Source organism: Sphaerodactylus townsendi, linkage group LG07, assembly GCF_021028975.2.
Source record: "Sphaerodactylus townsendi isolate TG3544 linkage group LG07, MPM_Stown_v2.3, whole genome shotgun sequence".
Classification (NCBI taxonomy): Eukaryota; Metazoa; Chordata; class Lepidosauria; order Squamata; family Sphaerodactylidae; genus Sphaerodactylus; species Sphaerodactylus townsendi.
Genome location: NC_059431.1, coordinates 29719339 through 29734420, shown reverse-complemented (window position 1 = coordinate 29734420; position 15082 = coordinate 29719339).

Genomic DNA, 15082 nt, shown 5'->3' with positions numbered 1-15082 from the left:
TACTTTCTGGAGCTTCCAAGAATCCCATCTGCCACTAGAACAGTTCCAGCTTTCTGCCTCGAGTAGGAAAAGATAGGGGCTTTCCCCCCTCACTGCTGTCTTTGGCATTACCCTGGAAGTTCAAGGCAGTCGCTGTAGTGGACATTTGTACTTTTCCTCAGAAAATGTTTGATCCCCCCAAAAATCTGCCTTTGCTAATGTATTACATCACTGTAGAATGAATGGATGAACATCCAAAGGTGCTCCAGGTATTTCTAAACAAATTGTTGTAGATCAAAAGTATTCGCATGTAGCTGCTGTAGAGGCCGGAGGTAGACTCCTAGTTATGTTACCATGCAGGCCTTTGTAGAGCCAGGATGTGCAAAAGTTTTCATCATTTTCTGAAGCCCTTCACTGACCATAGGCTGAATATTCCTGTGCTTCTGTGTGTCTTCACAATGGAATATGCCAGTTTATGTAAACATGAGTATTTGCATTCTACCTCAACTCTCCCTTAAATGAAAGTGCTATTCGAATTCATCCCATGGAGCTACCTTACCCTGAGCCAGGGTATTAGTTTAACAAGGCTGGTATTGATTGGTCTCTGGGTGTGGTTGAAGGTGTGAGGAAGCTAATATTCTAGCCAAGTCTCAGATGGCTTATCTTTGGATGTAACAAATATAGATGGAGGACAGGGGGTTATTGCAGCTCCAGAACATTCTCAGGAAATTGCTAACAAGATAATTGTCATAACACCCACTAATATAGTTCCTTCTCAGGTTTCCTTCCTCTTTATCCCGCCCCATCATGCTACTTCATATCCATGCCTTATTACTTTTCATGTAAATCTCTTTCCTTGTTGAGTGTCTCTGTCCTCAGCACTTACATCTACACAGCTTCTCCCAGCTGTTCTGGAGGTATGTTAAAGGTAACAGGAGGAAGAACAGGTTGTGATAGCAATGGGATCAGGTTCTCAACCTGCAGGTTGCGACCCCTTTGGCGTCGAACAACCCTTTCACAGGGTTGCGACCCCTTCGGCGTCGAACAACCCTTTCACAGGGATTGCCTAAGAGTCTCTGCATCAGTGTCCATCCATAAAATGGATAAATGTTAGGGTTGGTGTTCCACCACAACATGAGGAACTGTATTAAAGGGTCGTGGCATTAGGAAGGTTGAGAACCACTGGGCTAGAGCCTCCTGCAATGTCTGGACAATAACCACAGTTCTAAAGATAGCTGATACTTGAAGGCAAAAGATGGTTGAACATGCAGCTGTGTTTGTCTTCATTAGGGATATGTTTATTTCACTGCTTCACTGCAACAGTGACTCCATCACCAGCTGGCTGAAACTTTCACAGTGATAAAATGAAACAAAAAAAAAGGAAAAGGGAGAATATAGGACAGTGATGGCAAATCTTTTCGAGACCAAGTGCCCGAACTGCAACCCAAAACCCACTTATTTATTGCAAAGTGCCAACACAGCAATTTAACCTGAATACTGAGGTTTTAGTTTAGAAAAAGTGGTTGGCTCAGAGGCGCTCGTTACTCGGGAGTAAGCTTGGTGGTAGTCAGTGGCTGTGCTTTGAAGCAACTATGCAACGCTTCGAATGGGTGAATCAAGAACCTAGGAGGGTTTATTCAGAAGCAAGCCCCATTGGCAGCAACTGAGCTTACTCCCAGGTAAAGGATCGCACTTTAGTCCTTCCCATGAAAATCAGTGGGGTTTAACAGCACTTAACAGGGTTACGTACACATTGCGCCCAGAGGCCCAGGCCAGCCTAGATGTGTGGGGAGGGGATTTTCTGCCCCTACCCGACGAACTCTGTGCACACGTGCCCACGGAGAGGGCTCCGAGTGCCACCTCTGGCACGTGTGCCATAGGTTCACCACCACTGATATAGGATTTACAGTGCAAACCTAAACCTCACTGGATTGACCTGAGTAGGTTTCTGAGCAGACTGGCTTCAGATGACACTGATAGACCTCGCTTCATCCCATCTCCCATCCCATTTCAGCCATAGAGACCTACTACATCCTCTTCACACTTGGCCCAGCAAGAGTACATTGGAAAGCACCCCAAGCAAAATGAATTGTGCTCAGGTTTTGGGGCTCCTTAGAACTGGCTTCATCTGGATTCCAATCCCACAGGTACTTGCTTACAGTTGGTAGTTAAGGATAGCTGCTATCATTTGTTTCAATTGAGTAAAAGCTAATAAGATTGAGCATTATTAGCCTCTCTACTTCTCCCAACTAACCCCTTTCTGCTTCCCACTTTTTTTCTGTGAATATTGCAAAAATGCTCGCAGGCCCAAAGTCCCCACCCAGGGACTTGGTGATAGGCAGGAAATAAATGTTTCGCTATACTGACCAAATTAGCCTGTTGCCTTCTGGGTGACATACTTTCACCTGGGTTTGCTTTGAAATACAGCCATTTGCTGCATTTCTCACATTCCTCTCTAACCATCCATCCAAAGGGTTCATGGTGGAACATATGGCTCTCCCTGCATCCATTTGATTCTCAGTTTGACTATGAAGCCACTTAGGCTGGCCCAAGGCATGGAATCATAGAGTTAGAAGGGGTCATACAGGCCCCCTAGTCCAGCCCCCTGCTCAATGCAAGGTCAGCCTAAGGCATCTCTGACAGGTATTTGTTCAACTGCTGCTTGACCGCTGCCAGTGAGGGGGAAGTTCCCCACCACCCTAGGCAGCCAGTTCCATTGCTGACCTACTCTTACTTTAGTATGAGGCTTTAAAACCAGGTTGCCCTAGTCCAGTGAGCTAACCACTGTACCCAGAGGTGGGATCCAACCAGTTCTCACCACTAGTGGTTACTAATTTTTTCTGAGTGCCGAGAAGGGGTTACTAAAGCAACCTCCCTGCCCAATAGGGACTGGAGGTGCGTGTGTGCGGCGGCACCACTGTTTGAATCCCACCACCATTGGAACCTGTTATTAAAATTTTTGGATCCCACCACTGACTGTACCCCATAGGCCTAGAAGTGACCTGGTACATACGTTGATAAGCTTTTGTCCTTTTGGTACATTTCACACAAGCAAAGGAAATGAAAAGGCATGGAGTCTTGGGGAAGACATCTTTCAGAGCTTGATAATGCATTTAAAGAAAGGAGAACGAGTGTCTGCTTTTGATCCTGAGTATTAAGAACAAGCCATGTAGGAAAAATGCTTTCCAAAGGACAGTCGCTCATGCCACATTCTTATGCAGAACACTGTGTCCCCTCTCTTGTCTAACCGCATAACTTCTCTGGTTGTGAACAAGGAAAAACAGCCTTAATTATAACTTGTGTGCATGTATTCTCCCTTTTGTGTGGCAAAACAGCCATGACTTCATCTATTGCAGCATAATTGTTAAAAGTTAAAAAGAGGTGGCATAATCACCTTACAAAGAATTAGGGTGGGAATGCATTTCAGAATGAAAGCAGTGTGTGGTGTTTATCTATTGGGGATGCAGGGGTTGGGGGGGGGGGGTTGGGGAGAAGTAGCACTCAAATTCTTTGCCCAGCTAGGATGATGCTATAATTCATTTATTTTAAATATTTAGGTCTTGCTTTTCCAAAGGTGCTTGGTCCTCCTACACTCTATGTATGTATGTGCCATCAAGTCACAACTAACATACAGGGAGCCCAGCAAAGGGCTTTCAAGGCAAATGAGGTGGTTTGCCATTGCTTTCCTCCACAGAGTCTTCCTTGGCAGTTCCCCCCATCCAAAGGTATATATGGCCTGAGAGCCAGCATAGTGTAGTGGTTAAGAGAGGGGATTCTAATCGGGAGAACCAGGTTTGATTCCCCACTCCTCCATCTGTGTGGCGGAGGCTTATCTGGTGAACCAGATGTGTTTCAGCCCTGTACATTCCTGCTGGGTGACCTTGGCCTAGTCACAGTTCTTCAGAACTCTTTCAGCCCCACCTACCTCACAAGGTGTCTGTTGTGGGGAGAGGAAGGGAGAGGAGCTTGTAAACCACCTTGAATCTCCTTACAGGAGGGAAAGGTAGGGTATAAATCCAGACTCCTCCTCCTCCTCTTCTTCTTCTCAAATACTGAGCCTGATACCTTCTGAGATCTGATGACATCAGGCCATATATACCATACAATTCTACACCTACACTCTAGTCAGCAATCCTTTATGACAGCAATGGCGAACCTATGGCATGGGTGCAAGAGATAACACTCAGAGCCCTTTCTGTGGGCACACGTGCACAGAGTTCATCATGTGGGGGGGCAGAAAATCACCCCCCACGTACACATCTAGGCTAGCCTGGGCACGATCCTTTACCTGGGAGTAAGCTCAGTTGCTAGCAATGGGGCTTGCTTCTGAATAAACCTCCTAGGGTCGTGATTCACCCATTCAAAGCGTTGCACGGTTGCTTCACCAAGCTTACTCCTGAGTAACGTGTGCCTCGGAGCCAACCGTTTTTTCTCAACTAAAACCTTAGTATTCAGGTTAAATTGCTGTGTTTTGGGTTGCAATTTGGGCACTCGGTCTCGAAAAGGTTCGCCATCACGGCTTTATGACTTTGAACACGTATTGTGAATATGAAATTCAGCACATCCATTTGAGTCAGGTGACTGAAGGAACCTTTAAAAAATATGCTGGAGTTACAAATCTATTGCTTCCACTAAATATCCTTGGAGGAAGGTGATATAATTATTTCAATGTGTTAATCAGTTATTCAGTTTAAAGCAACATGGTCAATGACAATATTAGGGAGTCCAACTAAGATAGGATCTACTGACAGTTATAAACACAGATAAACTACCTGCATCCCACAGGGAATTTTGAGCTAAGTAGCTGGTTGTAAAATCCAATTCTAACTTTTCTGGCTTGCTAGAGATGTGATCTTGGGCTCAAGATCTGCCGCTTCCTGTCTGCTTTTATGCTTTTTATGCCTTATTAACTTCTGCAGCAGCAAACATCCTTCTGATTGAATTGCCGCTGCTTAATTAGACCGATACATTCAAATTAAGATGTTAAATGCCATTTAAATATATAGTGTTGAAATCTAATATCATGGTTCATCAATGTTTGGAATGTACTCTAACAGAACATAAGGATTTCGCCTCTGGGATTTATTCTTTTTAATTTTGTTTTCTGTGTGAAAATATTCCCAATGGCTCAAATAGATTCAGGCATATCAAACATGGGCACTTAGATGACAGTACATTCTGTATACACAGCCGTGGAAAGAAATGCATTGTGATTGCTTGATTCCATTGATTCCTATGATCTCTAGCTAGAGTGAGTTAAGGCTTTAAGCTAAATGCAGAAAAAAGGACTCCTGCCACCCCCAGAATGCCCCCACCATGCCCCAGAATGGCCCCACCACGCCCCTCACTGATGTGCGATTCCACTGCATGGAGGAGTCCAGACTAAGCAGATTTTGGATCAAAAATGAATCATTAATATATACATTACTAATATTTAAATCCTAGGCCACTGTTTCAAATTTGGATTGGACAGTTAATTATTGAGGGTTTTTCCTCTCTGCATCTGTGTAAACTAGATGGTCAACAAATTTAAATGGTCTCACTAACGGTTATTGTTTAGGGTACACTGACACAACCATTGATGGTCTAATGGCAGTGCCTAGTATTTCGCCCTTCATTATTTAGACTTGCAGCATGTGTAGGCAGCATCCTACATTAGCAATTTTATCTGAGAGTTGTTCAGCTTTGCTGCCATTAGACCATAAATTTGAAATTTAGTCATCGTTTAACCTTTGGCAAGCTCATAGATAAATAGGGATTAACTTGTCCAGACTGAAGCTCAGTTGCTACTTTGTGTTTTAGTAAGTCATTGCACAGAAACCTGAGTTGATTTGTAATAGTTTATGAAAATGGTTTCAGTATTCTCCACTATGATAGATCCATCACTTATATTTACTTGTGTGAATGGGGTGTACCCAGTGTAGAAACCAAGGAAGCTTACATACACATCCTATGAAACATTTAGCAGGGAGTATGGGGAGATCACCAAAGAATACCAGAGCCATTATACAGAGGAAAGTAATGGCAAAACAGTTGATGGTCTCTTGCCTTGAAAACTCTACTGGATTGCCATGTCAGCTATGACTTGACTGGACTTTTTTAATACACAAAACATCTAGCCATTCATGTTGTCAGTTCTGCCTCTTCTGCACTAGGGTTGCCAACCTCCATGTGAAATCTGGAGATCTTCCAGACTTACAACTGAATTTCAGATGATAGAGATCTGTTCCCCTCGTGAAAATAGTTGCTCTGGAGGGTGGACTCTATGGCATTATATTTGGCTGAGGGTACCCCTGCCTGCCCAAACACTGCCCTCCTCAAACTGCACCACAACATCTCAAGGAATTTCCCAACCTAGAGGCAGCCGCTCTGCATTCTGGTAATAAACCAGCCCTTGTAATTGTTTTTCCAAAATTTCTTGGCTTTCATACTCCTACAAAGTGCCAAGTCTCACCTTTCAATCCTCCAGGATATATTTGGGTATCTCAGCATCTTCTGAAAGGTAAGCTCAAGGCATCATCTTCTCCACTTTCTATCCCTGCTGTGTTTCCCCAAAAGTAAGTGGGGAAATGCCACACACTGCTCTATCAAGTGTGATTTCCCTCTAAATATATGTGTTGAATTGTGAAAGAAGGTTTACTAGGCTGCAGTTGATAGTCTGGCCCAAAGAGAAGCTAAATTGTGTTCATCTTCATAGGAAGTCTATGAAGGAGGGTATCTTCTGACTCTTTAAACTAAGTCTTTGGCTTGACATTGACAATGATCAGGCCTTCACAACCAATGACTGAATGAAAGAATGAACTCTAACTCCTGGATTGTTTCTGGATTCACTGGGCTGGCTCACTCATGGCCACAGATTGTGCACCAAAGGCCAAGATCTCTTTTGTTATTGTCCTTCAGCCTGCACCAAAAGATGACACCTCCAAATGCACATCTACTTCTGCTTTGATCTGGCAGATGTGTTCCCAAGATTCCTTTCTCAGGCTAGAAGAGCCTCTTGTTATGGAATATTTTCTGCCCAAAAATACTCACGAACAAGGTGGTCAGCAGTAAGCAGTTTATTGTAGTCATGACTGCAGACGTGGAGAGAGGGCACCTTGGTGGGTGCAGCTCTCTAAAGTCTGTGGCGCAGCACAGCTCATTTTTAAGGCCCCTGCTCTGCCCTCTTGCCCACCCCTCAAGTGGACATGAGGTTCACAATCTGACCAATCAGCTTTTAACACATATCCCTTTGATACATCACGGGCTTTCCACATGCAGGCATTAGCCAAGCGAGCATAGAATACTTTTATTAGGAAATCAGCTAGTTCTATATGTGGCACATACATGCGTCAATATCCTGTGTTTCTGGCTACCACAGGCCTAGTTCCCTGTTCTTTCCTCCCTTTAGTTCCTCTTTTCTCTCTGTGGCCGTTTCCGCATGGGCCAAAAACAGCGGCCTGGGGGCGGTAAAAATGCCGCCCCCCGGCCACCATTCGCACAGGCGGCGCTGCTGAAACGCAGCAGTGCCGACCTGGCTGCCCTTCCCCTCCCTCAGGGCGGCGTCAGGCCGCCCTAAAAAACAACCCTTTAAAGGGTTGTTTTTGAGGGAACAGCGTCTTCCCGGCGGCGCGGTGCGAACAGCACCACCGGGAACAAGCTGTTTCCCTTCCCTTTCCCACTCCAGCTTCACACAGTCGGCTGGCTCTCTGCTTCCTCACTGTCCTCCGACCCCTGGAGGTCGGAGGGCAGCGTGGGCGGGGCTTCGGAGGCCAGCAGGCCGACGATGGGGACAAGGTGAGTGGGAAAGGGAAGGGGGCAGAGGCGGCTCCATGCGGAGCCGCCTGTCGTCCGCAGGCCTCTCCTGAGGCCGCACTCACGCTTGCGTGTGAACGGCCTCCGCCCCCACGCCGGCAGAATTCTTGCCGGCGTGGGGGCGCCTGGGGGGCCGTGCGGAAACGGCCTGTCTCATTTTCCATAGTGTGACCTTCACATTGTGACCTTCACACTCAAGAAATACATTTTTCCATATCACTCTGACCTTATCCAAACTTAAGCCCTTGTACCTACTGTCTTGGTATGTTGAGTGTTCTCTTGATGAGTAGTTGGAGGTTGATCTTGCTGTCCTTCTGATCATGGGGAATAGAGTCCATGCATGTACAGTTTGTACACATGTGGTTTCTGTGCATACATTGCAGGGAATGTATACAGGTTGCAGCTGGAGCACTGTACTCATTCCTGCTTCTCTTCCACATGCTTATTTTTGCATACATCTATATTGTGGGAACATAAGCAGAGCTCTACTGGATCAGATCAGTGGTCCATCTAGTCCAGCATCCTGCTTCACACAGTGGCCAACTGCTAGCCTTGGAAAGCCAACAAGCAGGGCACAGAGGCCAAACCTTTTCCCGATGTTGCTTTTTATAACTGGCATTTAGAGGTTTGCTGCCTCTGTATATGGAGGTTTCCTAAACTCAGCATGGTTAGTAGCAATTAATAGGCAGCTCCTCCACAAAACTGCCTACTTGTCTTTTACCGCCATCTACACGCTGCCATCACTACAGTCAATAGCAGGGAATGCCACAATTTAATTGCTTACTGAGTAAAGAAAGATATCCTTTTGTCTGTCCTGTATCTGTTGCCCAACAATTTAATAGGTTACTCATGAATTCCAATATTATGGGAGAAGGAGGAAAAAATCCCTCATGTGATCAGGGGTTGAATTAGAGGCATCTCATAATCTGAATCCCTAAACCACAGTTTACTTGCATGGTTCATAAATCCAGTTTTGTGCATAGTTAGAACTTGGATGATCATGTGTGTAAAGTGCAGCCAACTGCTGGTGACCCCACAGAATGTTCAAATCAAGTGACTAAGCAAAGGTGGTTTGCCATTGCCTTCCTCTGCAAAGTCTTCCTATAGGGTGCTGACTCTACTTAGCTTTCAAGATCTGATGAGATCAAGCTAAACTACACCGTTCCACATCCCCATGTAACCATACTGGTGACAATATTGATAATTTCCAGTGTTATTGTGAGTAGAAGATAGCGGCTACAATGTCTTGTGGATTTGCAGGATTAGAATAAATCCTACCCAGTTCTGTTTAGTTTTGACAGAAGTCTATGCCATTTTACCTGTGTTGTAGAAGGCGATGCTGGGGCACCATTGTTTTCAGCAGGATCTGTGTTGTTAGCATTAATAGCTTGAGCATGTTCCACACTGTGACATCACTTTTGGAACGGTTTATGAGTCATTTATTAGAAATGTCAATTGTAATATTTATGTGATACTGGAAACAGGTCGTTGGGCACAGAGAGCAAAACAGTGAGCACAACAGTTATTCTTTAGCTCTGTCAGAAAACTCTAGAACACTCCACAAAATTGTTCACATCTAGACTGATTCACTGCATAGCCCAAGTGCCCATAAACTCACGGAAGTGTGCATGAAACATTAAGAGCATAAGCCTTTGTCATAAGGCATCAAATCTAAACAGGCAGATGCAAATCCTCCCTTTGGGGATTCTAACTAGGGCCCAAAAATGATCTGTCACAGAATTTAGTTACTGCAATCTAAAAGTGATTTCCCCCCCCCTAAAAATATGCTTAAGCAGTGGCGTAATGGTTAAGAGCAGGTGCATTCTAATCTGGAGGAACCGGGTTTGGTTCCCCGCTCTGCCGCCTGAGCTGTGGTGGCTTATCTGGGGAATTCAGATTAGCCTGGGCCCTCCCACACATGCCAGCTGGGTGACCTTGGGCTAGTCACAGCTTCTCGGAGCTCTCTCAGCCCCACCCACCTCACGGGGTGTTTGTTGTGAGCGGGGAAGGGCAAGGAGATTGTAAACCCCTTTGAGTCTCCTACAGGAGAGAAAAGGGCGGATATAAATCCAAACTCTTCTTCTTCTTAATTTCACAATTGCACCCATATACTTTTTACTGGCAGTGGGTGGTGGAAAGTGCCATCAAGACACAGCTGACTAATGACAATCATATAGGATTTTCAAGGCAAGAGACAAGCCCAACATGGTTTGCTCTTGCCTGCCTCTGGGTAACAGCCCTGGCCGTCCTTGGTGATCTCCCATACAAGTACTTAGCAACCCTTCACTTCTGAGATGAGATCAACCCAGCCTTGGCCATCTAGGTCAGGGGGTATATCATTCTATACACCCTAATGAATTTGATGCAGCATATGGAGGAAGGGGTGATATACAGACAGACAAGGCTTTGATAGACAGTGCAAGGTTTCCATATCCTCACTGACATTAAGGAGACCTGTAACTCCTCAGTGAAAGAAATTTGTAGGGGTGTAAATTGCAGGCATTTATTAGGTATGGGGGGAGGGGCCACTGGGGTTTTATTGTTATTTGATATTTTTAATTATGTACCATAAGCTGCCTTGAACCATAGGGAAAGGCGGGATATGAATGTTTTATAGACTTCGGTGTGAAGATTATGAGTCACCTGCTTACAAATTGTAGGCTGTATAAGATGTCATGGGGGAATGAGGGATCACACAGTTTCAGTTAGAAAATCCCATTTCTGACATGGGGGTCTCTCATCTCAGAATGAAACAGGAGCCACCTTTTCCAAACTGTACTAACAAAATCTGTTAGAATTATTACTATTAAAATTGATGTCTTCTTTTTTGCATTTTGCATTTTTTTGCATTTTGCATTTTTTTTTTTTTTTGCATTTTGTATAAAAATAATATTGGGAACTCCAGCAAAGAGAATGACCCAACTGAAAATCCCCTCCCCATACAAATCACAAATAAGCAAAATGGGTGGACTCATTTTCTCACCTTCAAGCTACCTTCAAGCAATTGACGTTGTGACATCATTTGCTGTCATTTTTGTAGGGGAATGTATTCAGGCTCAAATGTGAGGTCTCTGGCATTTGATGAGTAAGAATTGCTTTTTTTTTCTCCTAAGGGGAGGAAGTAACCATTGTTTTTGACAGCATATGTATGTGTTGGGGAGGAATGCGACCAGATGAGAGAGAGAACAAAGCTACAAGTAATTAGATTGTCTATTTCCTGACAGACGAGGTCAACTACTTGCTTGCTGCTGCTTTCAGGTTGAACTATCCTGTTAGACTATGAAATCTTTTTGTGTAACAAATGAAGGACGCTGTCATGGAGGACCAGGCAATCTTGCGCTATGGGACTGTTGTCTGCAAATGTCAATTCTATGGAATTTTGAGAAAGGATAGAGTGAGCACCACCACCAAATACCTGACACATGCAGGCCACCAACAGATCTTTGGAGATTCTAAGCTGAGTATTCTCGAGTCATCGAGTCCTCTGTTTCTGGATGATTGCTCCCAATAAAACCAAAACTGATGCTTCTTGGGCTTCTGGAGGTGCCTCTTGATCCAGTAAGGTAGGGGATATCCTGATTCCAGCATCTCCTTGGTCCTCCCACTCAACAGTTTCCAGGCTCTGAGCAACTGCATGATTATAGTCACTGTTTGGGGTGGTGGTAGTGTTGAGCCTGCTTACAGGCTCTTTCTCTTGTTCTGTTGGAGTGCTACCAGCCAGATTCAAGTTCCTAAACTCCCTCCAACTGGTCCAGCTCACAGAAAGTGGAGTGCTGCATGTGCATTCATGTGGAATAAATATCTCCCTCCTTCTTCCAATAATAATAATAATAATAATAATAATAATAATAATAATAATAATAATAATAATAATAATAATAATAATAATAATAATAATAATAATAACAACAACAACAACAACAATAACAACAACAACAACAACAATAATAACAATAATAACAATATTAATTAATTAATTAGATTTTTATACTGCCCCATCCCCGAAGGGCTCTGGGCGGTGTACAACATATAAAAATACAATATAAAACAAGTAAACATTTAAAGCAGCAATAAAAATTTTCCAGCTCTTGTTCCAATTATATAAAAGCTCAGCAAATTAAAATGGCGTCCAGCATTCCTATAGTAAAAAGTCCCTCCCCCCCTTAAAGAGGGAGGCATGGTGAGTCTCATTAGATGACAGGCGGCCCAGATGTCAGGGCCGAAGAAAGGGGGCACTATTAGCAACTGGTTCCTCCAAAGGCTGGTTCCTCCAAATAACAACAACAACAACAACAACAACAACAACAACAACAACAACAACAAATAGTGTGGCATCAAGTCATAACCAACTCATGGCAACCCCAAGAAAATGGGGTTTTCAATGCAAGAGATGAGCAGAGGTGGTTTGTCATAGCGCCTTTCTTGGTAATCTCTCATTCAAGTACTAACCATGGCCAACCTGATTTTAGCTTCTAAGCCCTGACAAGATTGGGGTAGTCCTAAATCCTCTAGTCTGACTAAAGATTAATCTTGCTCATCTGAGCATGAGTGAATGGTCAGACTCACGAGTTACTTATGCACAGTCTGACCATTAATTTGCACAGATACTAAACACTTAGGCCCCTTCTGCATGTGCAGAATAATGCACTTTCAATCCACTTTCACAATTGTTTGCAAGTAAATTTTGCTATTTCTCACACTAATATCCAGCTGCAAAGTGCATTTGAAAGTGGATTGAAAGTGAATTATTCTGCATTTGTGCCAGGGGCATTAGTTAAGCTGCACTAATTTTACCTCCAAGATAGTATCAGAGGGTAGCTCTGGTCTGCACTAGAATAGCTAGATTCCACTCCAGTAGCGTCTTAGGGTGATTCCGCACATGAGTAAAATAGGTTCGACCCAGTTCCCTGAGAAGGGTACTGACCTAGGTCGAAGCCATTGTTGTTCCCCACTGCAACCAGCTTGATCCCAGCTCAGAGGGCGGAACCATCCTGTGCCTCTTCACCACTCCGTTCTGATTGGCTACTGTTCTACGGCCATGTTCCGTCTATCCCCACACACGTTATAAAAAAACTGCCACAGGAATGGAGGGATGAAGGTGGCATTTTTTGATTGCCCGAAACACTCAGCTGTGATTGGCTGAATGGGGGACTCCTAGCACCAGAGATTCCGCACTTTACTGGAATCGAGCTGAGTTTGAGCGTGGTTCCCTGAAAAAGTAATATTTCCCAACTGGAGTCAGAAATCGGACTGTTACATGGGGTGAAGCTGGTACAAAACCACATCGATTCCAGTGGTTGTGCGGAGCACTTAGGTCGAACGCAGGTCGAACACAGGTTGATAACACAAGTGCGGAATCGACCTTAGAGACCACAAGATTTTATTTTCAGAGATAAGCTTTCAAGAGTCAAAGCTCTCTTTCTCAGATCTGACTTTCAAAAGCTTATACCCTGAAAATCTTGTAGGTCTCCCAGGTGACATGGGACTGTAATCTAGCTGATTTTGCCATGGCAGCTCTCCCAGAAAAATGGCACAAAACAGCTGGAACTCCTAAAACAGAAGATGGTGTTGCAAACTTCACGCTTACTGTCAGTTTCAGCCTTCTCAGTTTGCCAGCCTTACACAGAGTTAGCTGAATCTTTTTACTCTTCCCTCTGCAGCTAAGAGGGTACATTCTGACTTATACTATAATGGAGGCAGAGTGTCACATTTCCTACCAAGCCCACACTAAGCAATGAGATCACACTGAGCTTTTCTGAGGGGAGGAGTTAGGACCGCAGGTCATGATATCACAAGTAATCTATTTTACTGGCTGTTGCGTTTTAACTGGGTGTGTGGCTGTGATCTGGTAGTTTTTGCTGCTGACATTTCGCCTGCGTCTATGGCTGGCATCTTTGGAGGTTTGTCACAATGAGGTGAGGTATATACATTGTCCTTAAGGGTCTAATCCTTCCCATTATCTTTGTTCCAGTTGTCACACAGGGTTAGGAGGATGCCATCTGGAAGTCATATTCCTAATCTGAAATTCATAGGAGCTGCCTAAGATTATTCACTTATGAGAGAAATGCTCATTGCACTTGTTCTAAAACACTCTTACTATTCATATGTGTCAGGGCTAAGTCTCAGTTGCAGAGACAACAGCAAGAGTTATTTGTTTCTTTAGAAAGTGTATATGCTGCCTCTCCAGAGACTGTTTCAGGCAAACTGCTGATGCAGCACCAGGCCAGGTTGCTGTTTTGGGATGGGGGGAGGGTGCAATGTGGAGACTTGGGGCGGGCTCAGCAGGGCAACGGGAGACAACCAGTTGCTGCCCTGATGTACTGTTTGTTGTTTGGGGCAGGGGGAGGATCCTGGGTTGGGGGAAGGTGGGTGAGGATGGGATGGCATGTCGCCTACCAATGAGCATGCAGGCCTCACTTGGTGAATCTTGTGCGCCCGTTGGCTGGAGGTTTGTCGTCGAACAATCCATCCCTTATGTATAAGGCTTGTTTTTCTACCATTGGTTGCAGGAGCACCAGTAAGAAATGAAATTGAGGGGAACCCCTCACCATTGGTGGGAAAGCAGTACCACAGCACAACATAAATTTTCAATATTAAAAGAAGCCATTCAGAAAAGCAACAAAATCAAGCCATGGGTATACAAAACAGCATAAAACAGTCATTGAGAGGTCTAAAAAAAAATCCCTGCTTGGAAATAGATGTTTAGCAGATGGGTAGAATCAGAGGGCACTTTCACACATGCAGAATAATGCACTTTCAATCCACTTTCACAATTGTTTGCAAGTGGATTTTGCTATTCCGCACAGTAAAATCCAGCTGCAAAGTGCACTGAAAGTGGACTGAAAGTGCATTATTCTGCATGTGCAAAAGTGCCCAGAATCAAGTAGTGGTTAAGAGTGGTGGACTTTAGTGTGGAGAACCAGGTTTGATTCCCCACTCCTCCACGTGAACAGCAGACTCCAAACTGCAGAACCAGGTTTGTTTCCCCCACCCTCCAAAGGAGGTTTGCTGGGTGACTATGGGCTCATCACAGTTGTCTCAGAACTCTCTCAGCCCTATCTATCTCCTTAAAGGCAGAGAAAAGCAGGTTATAAAAACCAACTCTTTTTCATTATCTTTCAGCACAGGAGTGATATAATCCCTTTACCCGGCCCCAGCTGAGGAATTTTGAGCAACTGAAATTTCCCAGACAGACAATTTTCAAAGGCAGCTCCACAGAACACATTACAGCAGTGTTTCCCAACCTTTTCAACATCATGGTACCCTTGACCACACTCTTCATATCTCATGGTACCCCTGCCATCCCCCC